Raw genomic sequence first — 17,346 nt, 5'->3', positions numbered from 1 at the left:
AATGAGCGTAAAGAGATTATTGTAGGCTTTGTGGGTGTGATTGGGGACTACAATGCCTGCACAGACAAGCATTATACCTCTAGAGTGTCAACACAGTTTTCACGTGCTTACAACAATAACTTTAAACTTGGATTCTTCCTACATAATATCACGACACATTTGTCACCTCAAACTGGGATTATTGAAGAGAAATTCGCCTGCAACCCCATTAAACCACAATACAATATAGCAGATTGACATATTAGGTCTGAATAGCTTTCTTTTTATGTTGTAGACCTTAGATACAAAATTTTAACATAGATCAAGATGTAAACACACAAACACATTTCAGGGCTATACATTCCCGCCACGAATGGGATGATCGGCTTGTTGGTGTCATAAATAAACATGTGTTTCCTAGGACGTAGTCACTTCAAATTGAAATTATTTGAAAGGCTACACGTCTGCAACTCCATTAAACACATCTCTAATATCTCTCTGTCTGTTCAAGGTGGAAATTAAAGTCTAAAAACGTCAGTTGAAATATTATTTGGAGTAATATGCTACAATGCATCACACTAAGGATATTAGGTCGCAATACATTTTCTTATATACTGTAGACGTTCCTACATAAAGAACAAAGGAATCATACTATCAAACAAACACCTTTCCATGGTTCCCATGTAGACTTTCCTACATAAAGAACAAAGGAATTATACTGTCAAACAAACACCTTTCCATGGTTCCCATGAAAGGTGCAAGAACAAACAGCTAATATTGTTTCTACATACATGGGATGAGTGGGCTTCGTGTGTTATTAAGAAAGGTTTCTTTCCCAGACGCATGTTCATCAACAAAAACATCACAAAATTGTCATTATTCCAAACCAAATAGCTAATATTGTTTCTACATATATGATGTGAGTGGGATTCATGTCTTAAGAAACGTTTCTTTCCAAGATGCACATTCATCAACAAAACATCACACAGTTGTCAACATTTCCAAATGTAACCGTCAAAACCATTTCCAGTTTTACAGGCAAGTCAACCCTCTTTCGAAAATGACCACCCATCATGAACATGCCAATGATTCACATTCATTTCTAACACGTAGTAGTCAAAGAAACATCAAACTATACAAAAGCACCGACTTCACATATACAGGAGTTATTAATGAGCGTAAAGAGATTATTGTAGGCTTTGTGGGTGTGATTGGGGACTACAATGCCTGCACAGACAAGCATTATACCTCTAGAGTGTCAACACAGTTTTCACGTGCTTACAACAATAACTTTAAACTTGGATTCTTCCTACATAATATCACGACACATTTGTCACCTCAAACTGGGATTATTGAAGAGAAATTCGTTTGCAACTCCATTAAATCCATTTCTAATATCTGCCTGTTCAAAGTGGATTTTCAACTCCAAAACACTCAGTCGAGAGATGATTTTAGGACTATGCTACAATATAGCAGAGTGACATATTAGGTCTGAATAGCTTTCTTTTTATGTTGTAGACCTTAGATACAAAATTTTAACATAGATCAAGATGTAAACACACAAACACATTTAAGGGCTATACATTCCCGCCACGAATGGGATGATCGGCTTGTTGGTGTCATAAATAAACGTGTGTTTCCTACGATGTAGTCACTTCAAATTGAAATTATTTGAAAGGCTACACGTCTGCAACTCCATTAAACACATCTCTAATATCTCTCTGTCCGTTCAAGGTGGAAATTAAAGTCTAAAAACGTCAGTTGAAATATTATTTGGAGTAATATGCTACAATGCATCACACTAAGGATATTAGGTCGCAATACATTTTCTTATATACTGTAGACTTTCCTACATAAACAACAAAGGAATTATACTGTCAAACAAACACCTTTCCATGGTTCCCATGAAAGGTGCAAGAACAAACACCTAATATTGTTTCTACATACATGGGATGAGTGGGCTTCGTGTGTTATTAAGAAAGGTTTCTTTCCCAGACGCATGTTCATCAACAAAAACATCACAAAATTGTCATTATTCCAAACCAAATAGCTAATATTGTTTCTACATATATGATGTGAGTGGGATTCATGTCTTAAGAAACGTTTCTTTCCAAGATGCACATTCATCAACAAAACATCACACAGTTGTCAACATTTCCAAATGTAACCGTCAAAACCATTTCCAGTTTTACAGGCAAGTCAACCCTCTTTCGAAAATGACCACCCATCATGAACATGCCAATGATTCACATTCATTTCTAACACGTAGTAGTCAAAGAAACATCAAACTATACAAAAGCACCGACTTCACATATACAGGAGTTATTAATGAGCGTAAAGAGATTATTGTAGGCTTTGTGGGTGTGATTGGGGACTACAATGCCTGTACAGACAAGCATTATACCTCTAGAGTGTCAACACAGTTTTCACGTGCTTACAACAATAACTTTAAACTTGGATTCTTCCTACATAATATCACGACACATTTGTCACCTCAAACTGGGATTATTGAAGAGAAATTCGTCTGCAACCCCATTAAACCCATTTCTAATATCTGCCTGTTCAAAGTGGATTTTCAACTCCAAAACACTCAGTCGAGAGATGATTTTATGACTATGCTACAATATAGCAGATTGACATATTAGGTCTGAATAGCTTTCTTTTTATGTTGTAGACCTTAGATACAAAATTTTAACATAGATCAAGATGTAAACACACAAACACATTTCAGGGCTATACATTCCCGCCACGAATGGGATGATCGGCTTGTTGGTGTCATAAATAAACGTGTGTTTCCTAGGACGTAGTCACTTCAAATTGAAATTATTTGAAGAGTTATACGTCTGCAACTCCATTAAACACATTTCGAATATCTCTCTGTTTCTTCAAGGTGGAAATTAAAGTCTAAACACATCAGTTGAAATATTATTTGGAGTAATATGCTACAATACAGCACACTAAAGATATTAGGTCGCAATACATTTTCTTATATACTGTAGACTTTCCTACATAAAGAACAAAGGAATTATACTATCAAACAAACAACTTTCCATGGTTCCCATGTAGACTTTCCTACATAAAGAACAAAGGAACTATACTGTCAAACAAACACCTTTCCATGGTTCCCATGAAAGGTGCAAGAACAAACACCTAATATTGTTTCTACATACTTGGGATGAGTGGGCTTCGTGTGTTATTAAGAAAGGTTTCTTTCCCAGACGCATGTTCATCAACAAAAACATCACAAAATTGTCATTATTCCAAACCAAATAGCTAATATTGTTTCTACATATATGATGTGAGTGGGATTCATGTCTTAAGAAACGTTTCTTTCCAAGATGCACATTCATCAACAAAACATCACACAGTTGTCAACATTTCCAAATGTAACCGTCAAAACCATTTCCAGTTTTACAGGCAAGTCAACCCTCTTTCGAAAATGACCACCCATCATGAACATGCCAATGATTCACATTCATTTCTAACACGTAGTAGTCAAAGAAACATCAAACTATACAAAAGCACCGACTTCACATATACAGGAGTTATTAATGAGCGTAAAGAGATTATTGTAGGCTTTGTGGGTGTGATTGGGGACTACAATGCCTGCACAGACAAGCATTATACCTCTAGAGTGTCAACACAGTTTTCACGTGCTTACAACAATAACTTTAAACTTGGATTCTTCCTACATAATATCACGACACATTTGTCACCTCAAACTGGGATTATTGAAGAGAAATTCGTCTGCAACTCCATTAAACCCATTTCTAATATCTGCCTGTTCAAAGTGGATTTTCAACTCCAAAACACTCAGTCGAGAGATGATTTTAGGACTATGCTACAATATAGCAGAGTGACATATTAGGTCTGAATAGCTTTCTTTTTATGTTGTAGACCTTAGATACAAAATTTTAACATAGATCAAGATGTAAACACACAAACACATTTAAGGGCTATACATTCCCGCCACGAATGGGATGATCGGCTTGTTGGTGTCATAAATAAACGTGTGTTTCCTACGATGTAGTCACTTCAAATTGAAATTATTTGAAGGGCTACACGTCTGCAACTCCATTAAACACATCTCTAATATTTCTCTGTCTGTTCAAGGTGGAAATTAAAGTCTAAAAACGTCAGTTGAAATATTATTTGGAGTAATATGCTACAATGCATCACACTAAGGATATTAGGTCGCAATACATTTTCTTATATACTGTAGACTTTCCTACATAAAGAACAAAGGAATTATACTGTCAAACAAACACCTTTCCATGGTTCCCATGAAAGGTGCAAGAACAAACACCTAATATTGTTTCTACATACATGGGATGAGTGGGCTTCGTGTGTTATTAAGAAAGGTTTCTTTCCCAGACGCATGTTCATCAACAAAAACATCACAAAATTGTCATTATTCCAAACCAAATAGCTAATATTGTTTCTACATATATGATGTGAGTGGGATTCATGTCTTAAGAAACGTTTCTTTCCAAGATGCACATTCATCAACAAAACATCACACAGTTGTCAACATTTCCAAATGTAACCGTCAAAACCATTTCCAGTTTTACAGGCAAGTCAACCCTCTTTCGAAAATGACCACCCATCATGAACATGCCAATGATTCACATTCATTTCTAACACGTAGTAGTCAAAGAAACATCAAACTATACAAAAGCACCGACTTCACATATACAGGAGTTATTAATGAGCGTAAAGAGATTATTGTAGGCTTTGTGGGTGTGATTGGGGACTACAATGCCTGTACAGACAAGCATTATACCTCTAGAGTGTCAACACAGTTTTCACGTGCTTACAACAATAACTTTAAACTTGGATTCTTCCTACATAATATCACGACACATTTGTCACCTCAAACTGGGATTATTGAAGAGAAATTCGTCTGCAACCCCATTAAACCCATTTCTAATATCTGCCTGTTCAAAGTGGATTTTCAACTCCAAAACACTCAGTCGAGAGATGATTTTATGACTATGCTACAATATAGCAGAGTGACATATTAGGTCTGAATAGCTTTCTTTTTATGTTGTAGACCTTAGATACAAAATTTTAACATAGATCAAGATGTAAACACACAAACACATTTCAGGGCTATACATTCCCGCCACGAATGGGATGATCGGCTTGTTGGTGTCATAAATAAACGTGTGTTTCCTAGGACGTAGTCACTTCAAATTGAAATTATTTGAAGAGTTATACGTCTGCAACTCCATTAAACACATTTCGAATATCTCTCTGTTTCTTCAAGGTGGAAATTAAAGTCTAAACACATCAGTTGAAATATTATTTGGAGTAATATGCTACAATACAGCACACTAAAGATATTAGGTCGCAATACATTTTCTTATATACTGTAGACTTTCCTACATAAAGAACAAAGGAATTATACTATCAAACAAACAACTTTCCATGGTTCCCATGTAGACTTTCCTACATAAAGAACAAAGGAACTATACTGTCAAACAAACACCTTTCCATGGTTCCCATGAAAGGTGCAAGAACAAACACCTAATATTGTTTCTACATACTTGGGATGAGTGGGCTTCGTGTGTTATTAAGAAAGGTTTCTTTCCCAGACGCATGTTCATCAACAAAAACATCACAAAATTGTCATTATTCCAAACCAAATAGCTAATATTGTTTCTACATATATGATGTGAGTGGGATTCATGTCTTAAGAAACGTTTCTTTCCAAGATGCACATTCATCAACAAAACATCACACAGTTGTCAACATTTCCAAATGTAACCGTCAAAACCATTTCCAGTTTTACAGGCAAGTCAACCCTCTTTCGAAAATGACCACCCATCATGAACATGCCAATGATTCACATTCATTTCTAACACGTAGTAGTCAAAGAAACATCAAACTATACAAAAGCACCGACTTCACATATACAGGAGTTATTAATGAGCGTAAAGAGATTATTGTAGGCTTTGTGGGTGTGATTGGGGACTACAATGCCTGCACAGACAAGCATTATACCTCTAGAGTGTCAACACAGTTTTCACGTGCTTACAACAATAACTTTAAACTTGGATTCTTCCTACATAATATCACGACACATTTGTCACCTCAAACTGGGATTATTGAAGAGAAATTCGTCTGCAACTCCATTAAACCCATTTCTAATATCTGCCTGTTCAAAGTGGATTTTCAACTCCAAAACACTCAGTCGAGAGATGATTTTAGGACTATGCTACAATATAGCAGAGTGACATATTAGGTCTGAATAGCTTTCTTTTTATGTTGTAGACCTTAGATACAAAATTTTAACATAGATCAAGATGTAAACACACAAACACATTTCAGGGCTATACATTCCCGCCACGAATGGGATGATCGGCTTGTTGGTGTCATAAATAAACGTGTGTTTCCTAGGATGTAGTCACTTCAAATTGAAATTATTTGAAGGGCTACACGTCTGCAACTCCATTAAACACATCTCTAATATCTCTCTGTCTGTTCAAGGTGGAAATTAAAGTCTAAAAACGTCAGTTGAAATATTATTTGGAGTAATATGCTACAATGCATCACACTAAGGATATTATTTTGCAATACATTTTCTTATATACTGTAGACTTTCCTACATAAAGAACAAAGGAATTATACTGTCAAACAAACACCTTTCCATGGTTCCCATGAAAGGTGCAAGAACAAACACCTAATATTGTTTCTACATACATGGGATGAGTGGGCTTCGTGTGTTATTAAGAAAGGTTTCTTTCCCAGACGCATGTTCATCAACAAAAACATCACAAAATTGTCATTATTCCAAACCAAATAGCTAATATTGTTTCTACATATATTATGTGAGTGGGATTCATGTCTTAAGAAACGTTTCTTTCCAAGATGCACATTCATCAACAAAACATCACACAGTTGTCAACATTTCCAAATGTAACCGTCAAAACCATTTCCAGTTTTACAGGCAAGTCAACCCTCTTTCGAAAATGACCACCCATCATGAACATGCCAATGATTCACATTCATTTCTAACACGTAGTAGTCAAAGAAACATCAAACTATACAAAAGCACCGACTTCACATATACAGGAGTTATTAATGAGCGTAAAGAGATTATTGTAGGCTTTGTGGGTGTGATTGGGGACTACAATGCCTGCACAGACAAGCATTATACCTCTAGAGTGTCAACACAGTTTTCACGTGCTTACAACAATAACTTTAAACTTGGATTCTTCCTACATAATATCACGACACATTTGTCACCTCAAACTGGGATTATTGAAGAGAAATTCGTTTGCAACTCCATTAAACCCATTTCTAATATCTGCCTGTTCAAAGTGGATTTTCAACTCCAAAACACTCAGTCGAGAGATGATTTTAGGACTATGCTACAATATAGCAGAGTGACATATTAGGTCTGAATAGCTTTCTTTTTATGTTGTAGACCTTAGATACAAAATTTTAACATAGATCAAGATGTAAACACACAAACACATTTAAGGGCTATACATTCCCGCCACGAATGGGATGATCGGCTTGTTGGTGTCATAAATAAACGTGTGTTTCCTACGATGTAGTCACTTCAAATTGAAATTATTTGAAAGGCTACACGTCTGCAACTCCATTAAACACATCTCTAATATCTCTCTGTCCGTTCAAGGTGGAAATTAAAGTCTAAAAACGTCAGTTGAAATATTATTTGGAGTAATATGCTACAATGCATCACACTAAGGATATTAGGTCGCAATACATTTTCTTATATACTGTAGACTTTCCTACATAAAGAACAAAGGAATTATACTGTCAAACAAACACCTTTCCATGGTTCCCATGAAAGGTGCAAGAACAAACACCTAATATTGTTTCTACATACATGGGATGAGTGGGCTTCGTGTGTTATTAAGAAAGGTTTCTTTCCCAGACGCATGTTCATCAACAAAAACATCACAAAATTGTCATTATTCCAAACCAAATAGCTAATATTGTTTCTACATATATGATGTGAGTGGGATTCATGTCTTAAGAAACGTTTCTTTCCAAGATGCACATTCATCAACAAAACATCACACAGTTGTCAACATTTCCAAATGTAACCGTCAAAACCATTTCCAGTTTTACAGGCAAGTCAACCCTCTTTCGAAAATGACCACCCATCATGAACATGCCAATGATTCACATTCATTTCTAACACGTAGTAGTCAAAGAAACATCAAACTATACAAAAGCACCGACTTCACATATACAGGAGTTATTAATGAGCGTAAAGAGATTATTGTAGGCTTTGTGGGTGTGATTGGGGACTACAATGCCTGTACAGACAAGCATTATACCTCTAGAGTGTCAACACAGTTTTCACGTGCTTACAACAATAACTTTAAACTTGGATTCTTCCTACATAATATCACGACACATTTGTCACCTCAAACTGGGATTATTGAAGAGAAATTCGTCTGCAACCCCATTAAACCCATTTCTAATATCTGCCTGTTCAAAGTGGATTTTCAACTCCAAAACACTCAGTCGAGAGATGATTTTATGACTATGCTACAATATAGCAGAGTGACATATTAGGTCTGAATAGCTTTCTTTTTATGTTGTAGACCTTAGATACAAAATTTTAACATAGATCAAGATGTAAACACACAAACACATTTCAGGGCTATACATTCCCGCCACGAATGGGATGATCGGCTTGTTGGTGTCATAAATAAACGTGTGTTTCCTAGGACGTAGTCACTTCAAATTGAAATTATTTGAAGAGTTATACGTCTGCAACTCCATTAAACACATTTCGAATATCTCTCTGTTTCTTCAAGGTGGAAATTAAAGTCTAAACACATCAGTTGAAATATTATTTGGAGTAATATGCTACAATACAGCACACTAAAGATATTAGGTCGCAATACATTTTCTTATATACTGTAGACTTTCCTACATAAAGAACAAAGGAATTATACTATCAAACAAACAACTTTCCATGGTTCCCATGTAGACTTTCCTACATAAAGAACAAAGGAACTATACTGTCAAACAAACACCTTTCCATGGTTCCCATGAAAGGTGCAAGAACAAACACCTAATATTGTTTCTACATACTTGGGATGAGTGGGCTTCGTGTGTTATTAAGAAAGGTTTCTTTCCCAGACGCATGTTCATCAACAAAAACATCACAAAATTGTCATTATTCCAAACCAAATAGCTAATATTGTTTCTACATATATGATGTGAGTGGGATTCATGTCTTAAGAAACGTTTCTTTCCAAGATGCACATTCATCAACAAAACATCACACAGTTGTCAACATTTCCAAATGTAACCGTCAAAACCATTTCCAGTTTTACAGGCAAGTCAACCCTCTTTCGAAAATGACCACCCATCATGAACATGCCAATGATTCACATTCATTTCTAACACGTAGTAGTCAAAGAAACATCAAACTATACAAAAGCACCGACTTCACATATACAGGAGTTATTAATGAGCGTAAAGAGATTATTGTAGGCTTTGTGGGTGTGATTGGGGACTACAATGCCTGCACAGACAAGCATTATACCTCTAGAGTGTCAACACAGTTTTCACGTGCTTACAACAATAACTTTAAACTTGGATTCTTCCTACATAATATCACGACACATTTGTCACCTCAAACTGGGATTATTGAAGAGAAATTCGTCTGCAACTCCATTAAACCCATTTCTAATATCTGCCTGTTCAAAGTGGATTTTCAACTCCAAAACACTCAGTCGAGAGATGATTTTAGGACTATGCTACAATATAGCAGAGTGACATATTAGGTCTGAATAGCTTTCTTTTTATGTTGTAGACCTTAGATACAAAATTTTAACATAGATCAAGATGTAAACACACAAACACATTTAAGGGCTATACATTCCCGCCACGAATGGGATGATCGGCTTGTTGGTGTCATAAATAAACGTGTGTTTCCTACGATGTAGTCACTTCAAATTGAAATTATTTGAAGGGCTACACGTCTGCAACTCCATTAAACACATCTCTAATATTTCTCTGTCTGTTCAAGGTGGAAATTAAAGTCTAAAAACGTCAGTTGAAATATTATTTGGAGTAATATGCTACAATGCATCACACTAAGGATATTAGGTCGCAATACATTTTCTTATATACTGTAGACTTTCCTACATAAAGAACAAAGGAATTATACTATCAAACAAACAACTTTCCATGGTTCCCATGTAGACTTTCCTACATAAAGAACAAAGGAACTATACTGTCAAACAAACACCTTTCCATGGTTCCCATGAAAGGTGCAAGAACAAACACCTAATATTGTTTCTACATACTTGGGATGAGTGGGCTTCGTGTGTTATTAAGAAAGGTTTCTTTCCCAGACGCATGTTCATCAACAAAAACATCACAAAATTGTCATTATTCCAAACCAAATAGCTAATATTGTTTCTACATATATGATGTCAGTGGGATTCATGTCTTAAGAAACGTTTCTTTCCAAGATGCACATTCATCAACAAAACATCACACAGTTGTCAACATTTCCAAATGTAACCGTCAAAACCATTTCCAGTTTTACAGGCAAGTCAACCCTCTTTCGAAAATGACCACCCATCATGAACATGCCAATGATTCACATTCATTTCTAACACGTAGTAGTCAAAGAAACATCAAACTATACAAAAGCACCGACTTCACATATACAGGAGTTATTAATGAGCGTAAAGAGATTAGTGTAGGCTTTGTGGGTGTGATTGGGGACTACAATGCCTGTACAGACAAGCATTATACCTCTAGAGTGTCAACACAGTTTTCACGTGCTTACAACAATAACTTTAAACTTGGATTCTTCCTACATAATATCACGACACATTTGTCACCTCAAACTGGGATTATTGAAGAGAAATTCGTCTGCAACCCCATTAAACCCATTTCTAATATCTGCCTGTTCAAAGTGGATTTTCAACTCCAAAACACTCAGTCGAGAGATGATTTTATGACTATGCTACAATATAGCAGAGTGACATATTAGGTCTGAATAGCTTTCTTTTTATGTTGTAGACCTTAGATACAAAATTTTAACATAGATCAAGATGTAAACACACAAACACATTTCAGGGCTATACATTCCCGCCACGAATGGGATGATCGGCTTGTTGGTGTCATAAATAAACGTGTGTTTCCTAGGACGTAGTCACTTCAAATTGAAATTATTTGAAGAGTTATACGTCTGCAACTCCATTAAACACATTTCGAATATCTCTCTGTTTCTTCAAGGTGGAAATTAAAGTCTAAACACATCAGTTGAAATATTATTTGGAGTAATATGCTACAATACAGCACACTAAAGATATTAGGTCGCAATACATTTTCTTATATACTGTAGACTTTCCTACATAAAGAACAAAGGAATTATACTATCAAACAAACAACTTTCCATGGTTCCCATGTAGACTTTCCTACATAAAGAACAAAGGAACTATACTGTCAAACAAACACCTTTCCATGGTTCCCATGAAAGGTGCAAGAACAAACACCTAATATTGTTTCTACATACTTGGGATGAGTGGGCTTCGTGTGTTATTAAGAAAGGTTTCTTTCCCAGACGCATGTTCATCAACAAAAACATCACAAAATTGTCATTATTCCAAACCAAATAGCTAATATTGTTTCTACATATATGATGTGAGTGGGATTCATGTCTTAAGAAACGTTTCTTTCCAAGATGCACATTCATCAACAAAACATCACACAGTTGTCAACATTTCCAAATGTAACCGTCAAAACCATTTCCAGTTTTACAGGCAAGTCAACCCTCTTTCGAAAATGACCACCCATCATGAACATGCCAATGATTCACATTCATTTCTAACACGTAGTAGTCAAAGAAACATCAAACTATACAAAAGCACCGACTTCACATATACAGGAGTTATTAATGAGCGTAAAGAGATTATTGTAGGCTTTGTGGGTGTGATTGGGGACTACAATGCCTGCACAGACAAGCATTATACCTCTAGAGTGTCAACACAGTTTTCACGTGCTTACAACAATAACTTTAAACTTGGATTCTTCCTACATAATATCACGACACATTTGTCACCTCAAACTGGGATTATTGAAGAGAAATTCGTCTGCAACTCCATTAAACCCATTTCTAATATCTGCCTGTTCAAAGTGGATTTTCAACTCCAAAACACTCAGTCGAGAGATGATTTTAGGACTATGCTACAATATAGCAGAGTGACATATTAGGTCTGAATAGCTTTCTTTTTATGTTGTAGACCTTAGATACAAAATTTTAACATAGATCAAGATGTAAACACACAAACACATTTAAGGGCTATACATTCCCGCCACGAATGGGATGATCGGCTTGTTGGTGTCATAAATAAACGTGTGTTTCCTAGGATGTAGTCACTTCAAATTGAAATTATTTGAAGGGCTACACGTCTGCAACTCCATTAAACACATCTCTAATATCTCTCTGTCTGTTCAAGGTGGAAATTAAAGTCTAAAAACGTCAGTTGAAATATTATTTGGAGTAATATGCTACAATGCATCACACTAAGGATATTATTTTGCAATACATTTTCTTATATACTGTAGACTTTCCTACATAAAGAACAAAGGAATTATACTGTCAAACAAACACCTTTCCATGGTTCCCATGAAAGGTGCAAGAACAAACACCTAATATTGTTTCTACATACATGGGATGAGTGGGCTTCGTGTGTTATTAAGAAAGGTTTCTTTCCCAGACGCATGTTCATCAACAAAAACATCACAAAATTGTCATTATTCCAAACCAAATAGCTAATATTGTTTCTACATATATGATGTGAGTGGGATTCATGTCTTAAGAAACGTTTCTTTCCAAGATGCACATTCATCAACAAAACATCACACAGTTGTCAACATTTCCAAATGTAACCGTCAAAACCATTTCCAGTTTTACAGGCAAGTCAACCCTCTTTCGAAAATGACCACCCATCATGAACATGCCAATGATTCACATTCATTTCTAACACGTAGTAGTCAAAGAAACATCAAACTATACAAAAGCACCGACTTCACATATACAGGAGTTATTAATGAGCGTAAAGAGATTATTGTAGGCTTTGTGGGTGTGATTGGGGACTACAATGCCTGCACAGACAAGCATTATACCTCTAGAGTGTCAACACGGTTTTCACGTGCTTACAACAATAACTTTAAACTTGGATTCTTCCTACATAATATCACGACACATTTGTCACCTCAAACTGGGATTATTGAAGAGAAATTCGTCTGCAACCCCATTAAACCCATTTCTAATATCTGCCTGTTCAAAGTGGATTTTCAACTCCAAAACACTCAGTCGAGAGATGATTTTAGGACTATGCTACAATATAGCAGAGTGACATATTAGGTCTGAATAGCTTTCTTTTTATGTTGTAGACCTTAGATACAAAATTTTAACATAGATCAAGATGTAAACACACAAACACATTTAAGGGCTATACATTCCCGCCACGAATGGGATGATCGGCTTGTTGGTGTCATAAATAAACATGTGTTTCCTAGGACGTAGTCACTTCAAATTGAAATTATTTGAAAGGCTACACGTCTGCAACTCCATTAAACACATCTCTAATATCTCTCTGTCTGTTCAAGGTGGAAATTAAAGTCTAAAAACGTCAGTTGAAATATTATTTGGAGTAATATGCTACAATGCATCACACTAAGGATATTTGATCGAAATATATATTCTTTATATACTGTAGACTTTCCTACATAAAGAACAAAGGAATCATACTATCAAACAAACACCTTTCCATGGTTCCCATGAAAGGTGCAAGAACAAACACCTAATATTATTTCTACATACATGGGATGAGTGGGATTCGTGTGTTATTAAGAAAGGTTTCTTTCCCAGACGCATGTTCATCAACAAAAACATCACAAAATTGTCATTATTCCAAACCAAATAGCTAATATTGTTTCTACATATATGATGTGAGTGGGATTCATGTCTTAAGAAACGTTTCTTTCCAAGATGCACATTCATCAACAAAACATCACACAGTTGTCAACATTTCCAAATGTAACCGTCAAAACCATTTCCAGTTTTACAGGCAAGTCAACCCTCTTTCGAAAATGACCACCCATCATGAACATGCCAATGATTCACATTCATTTCTAACACGTAGTAGTCAAAGAAACATCAAACTATACAAAAGCACCGACTTCACATATACAGGAGTTATTAATGAGCGTAAAGAGATTATTGTAGGCTTTGTGGGTGTGATTGGGGACTACAATGCCTGCACAGACAAGCATTATACCTCTAGAGTGTCAACACAGTTTTCACGTGCTTACAACAATAACTTTAAACTTGGATTCTTCCTACATAATATCACGACACATTTGTCACCTCAAACTGGGATTATTGAAGAGAAATTCGTCTGCAACTCCATTAAACCCATTTCTAATATCTGCCTGTTCAAAGTGGATTTTCAACTCCAAAACACTCAGTCGAGAGATGATTTTAGGACTATGCTACAATATAGCAGAGTGACATATTAGGTCTGAATAGCTTTCTTTTTATGTTGTAGACCTTAGATACAAAATTTTAACATAGATCAAGATGTAAACACACAAACACATTTAAGGGCTATACATTCCCGCCACGAATGGGATGATCGGCTTGTTGGTGTCATAAATAAACGTGTGTTTCCTAGGATGTAGTCACTTCCAATTGAAATTATTTGAAGGGCTACACGTCTGCAACTCCATTAAACACATCTCTAATATCTCTCTGTCTGTTCAAGGTGGAAATTAAAGTCTAAAAACGTCAGTTGAAATATTATTTGGAGTAATATGCTACAATGCATCACACTAAGGATATTAGGTCGCAATACATTTTCTTATATACTGTAGACTTTCCTACATAAAGAACAAAGGAATTATACTGTCAAACAAACACCTTTCCATGGTTCCCATGAAAGGTGCAAGAACAAACACCTAATATTGTTTCTACATACATGGGATGAGTGGGCTTCGTGTGTTATTAAGAAAGGTTTCTTTCCCAGACGCAAAAACATCACAAAATTGTCATTATTCCAAACCAAATAGCTAATATTGTTTCTACATATATGATGTGAGTGGGATTCATGTCTTAAGAAACGTTTCTTTCCAAGATGCACATTCATCAACAAAACATCACACAGTTGTCAACATTTCCAAATGTAACCGTCAAAACCATTTCCAGTTTTACAGGCAAGTCAACCCTCTTTCGAAAATGACCACCCATCATGAACATGCCAATGATTCACATTCATTTCTAACACGTAGTAGTCAAAGAAACATCAAACTATACAAAAGCACCGACTTCACATATACAGGAGTTATTAATGAGCGTAAAGAGATTATTGTAGGCTTTGTGGGTGTGATTGGGGACTACAATGCCTGCACAGACAAGCATTATACCTCTAGAGTGTCAACACAGTTTTCACGTGCTTACAACAATAACTTTAAACTTGGATTCTTCCTACATAATATCACGACACATTTGTCACCTCAAACTGGGATTATTGAAGAGACATTCGTCTGCAACTCCATTGAACCCATTTCTAATATCTGCCTGTTCAAAGTGGATTTTCAACTCCAAAACACTCAGTCGAGAGATGATTTTAGGAATATGCTACAATATAGCAGAGTGACATATTAGGTCTGAATAGCTTTCTTTTTATGTTGTAGACCTTAGATAGAAAATTTTAACATAGATCAAGATGTAAACACACAAACACATTTAAGGGCTATACATTCCCGCCACGAATGGGATGATCGGCTTGTTGGTGTCATAAATAAACGTGTGTTTCCTAGGACGTAGTCACTTCAAATTGAAATTATTTGAAGGGCTACACGTCTGCAACTCCATTAAACACATCTCTAATATCTCTCTGTCTGTTCAAGGTGGAAACTAAAGTCCAAAAACGTCAGTTGAAATATTATTTGGAGTAATATGCTACAATTCATCACACTAAGGATATTTGATCGAAATATATATTCTTTATATACTGTAGACTTTCCTACATAAAGAACAAAGGAATTATACTATCAAACAAACACCTTTCCATGGTTCCCATGAAAGGTGCAAGAACAAACACCTAATATTATTTCTACATACATGGGATGAGTGGGCTTCGTGTGTTATTAAGAAAGGTTTCTTTCCCAGACGCATGTTCATCAACAAAACATCACAAAATTGTCATTATTCCAAACCAAATAGCTAATATTGTTTCTACATATATGATGTGAGTGGGATTCATGTCTTAAGAAACGTTTCTTTCCAAGATGCACATTCATCAACAAAACATCACACAGTTGTCAACATTTCCAAATGTAACCGTCAAAACCATTTCCAGTTTTACAGGCAAGTCAACCCTCTTTCGAAAATGACCACCCATCATGAACATGCCAATGATTCACATTCATTTCTAACACGTAGTAGTCAAAGAAACATCAAACTATACAAAAGCACCGACTTCACATATACAGGAGTTATTAATGAGCGTAAAGAGATTATTGTAGGCTTTGTGGGTGTGATTGGGGACTACAATGCCTGCACAGACAAGCATTATACCTCTAGAGTGTCAACACAGTTTTCACGTGCTTACAACAATAACTTTAAACTTGGATTCTTCCTACATAATATCACGACACATTTGTCACCTCAAACTGGGATTATTGAAGAGAAATTCGTCTGCAACTCCATTAAACCCATTTCTAATATCTGCCTGTTCAAAGTGGATTTTCAACTCCAAAACACTCAGTCGAGAGATGATTTTTAGGAATATGCTACAATATAGCAGAGTGACATATTAGGTCTGAATAGCTTATATACTGTAGACTTTCCTACATAAAGAACAAAGAAATTATATTATCAAACAAACACCTTTCCATGGTTCCCATGTAGACTTTCCTACATAAAGAACAAAGGAATTATACTATCAAACAAACACCTTTCCATGGTTCCCATGAAAGGTGCAAGAACAAACACCTAATATTGTTTCTACATACATGGGATGAGTGGGCTTCGTGTGTTATTAAGAAAGGTTTCTTTCCCAGACGCATGTTCATCAACAAAACATCACAAAATTGTCATTATTCCAAACCAAATAGCTAATATTGTTTCTACATATATGATGTGAGTGGGATTCATGTCTTAAGAAACGTTTCTTTCCAAGATGCACATTCATCAACAAAACATCACACAGTTGTCAACATTTCCAAATGTAACCGTCAAAACCATTTCCAGTTTTACAGGCAAGTCAACCCTCTTTCGAAAATGACCACCCATCATGAACATGCCAATGATTCACATTCATTTCTAACACGCACTAGTCAAAG

This window comes from Haliotis asinina, chromosome 7 (assembly GCF_037392515.1).
Source record: "Haliotis asinina isolate JCU_RB_2024 chromosome 7, JCU_Hal_asi_v2, whole genome shotgun sequence".
NCBI classification, from domain to species: domain Eukaryota; kingdom Metazoa; phylum Mollusca; class Gastropoda; order Lepetellida; family Haliotidae; genus Haliotis; species Haliotis asinina.
Note: the sequence above shows the minus strand (reverse complement) of the source record.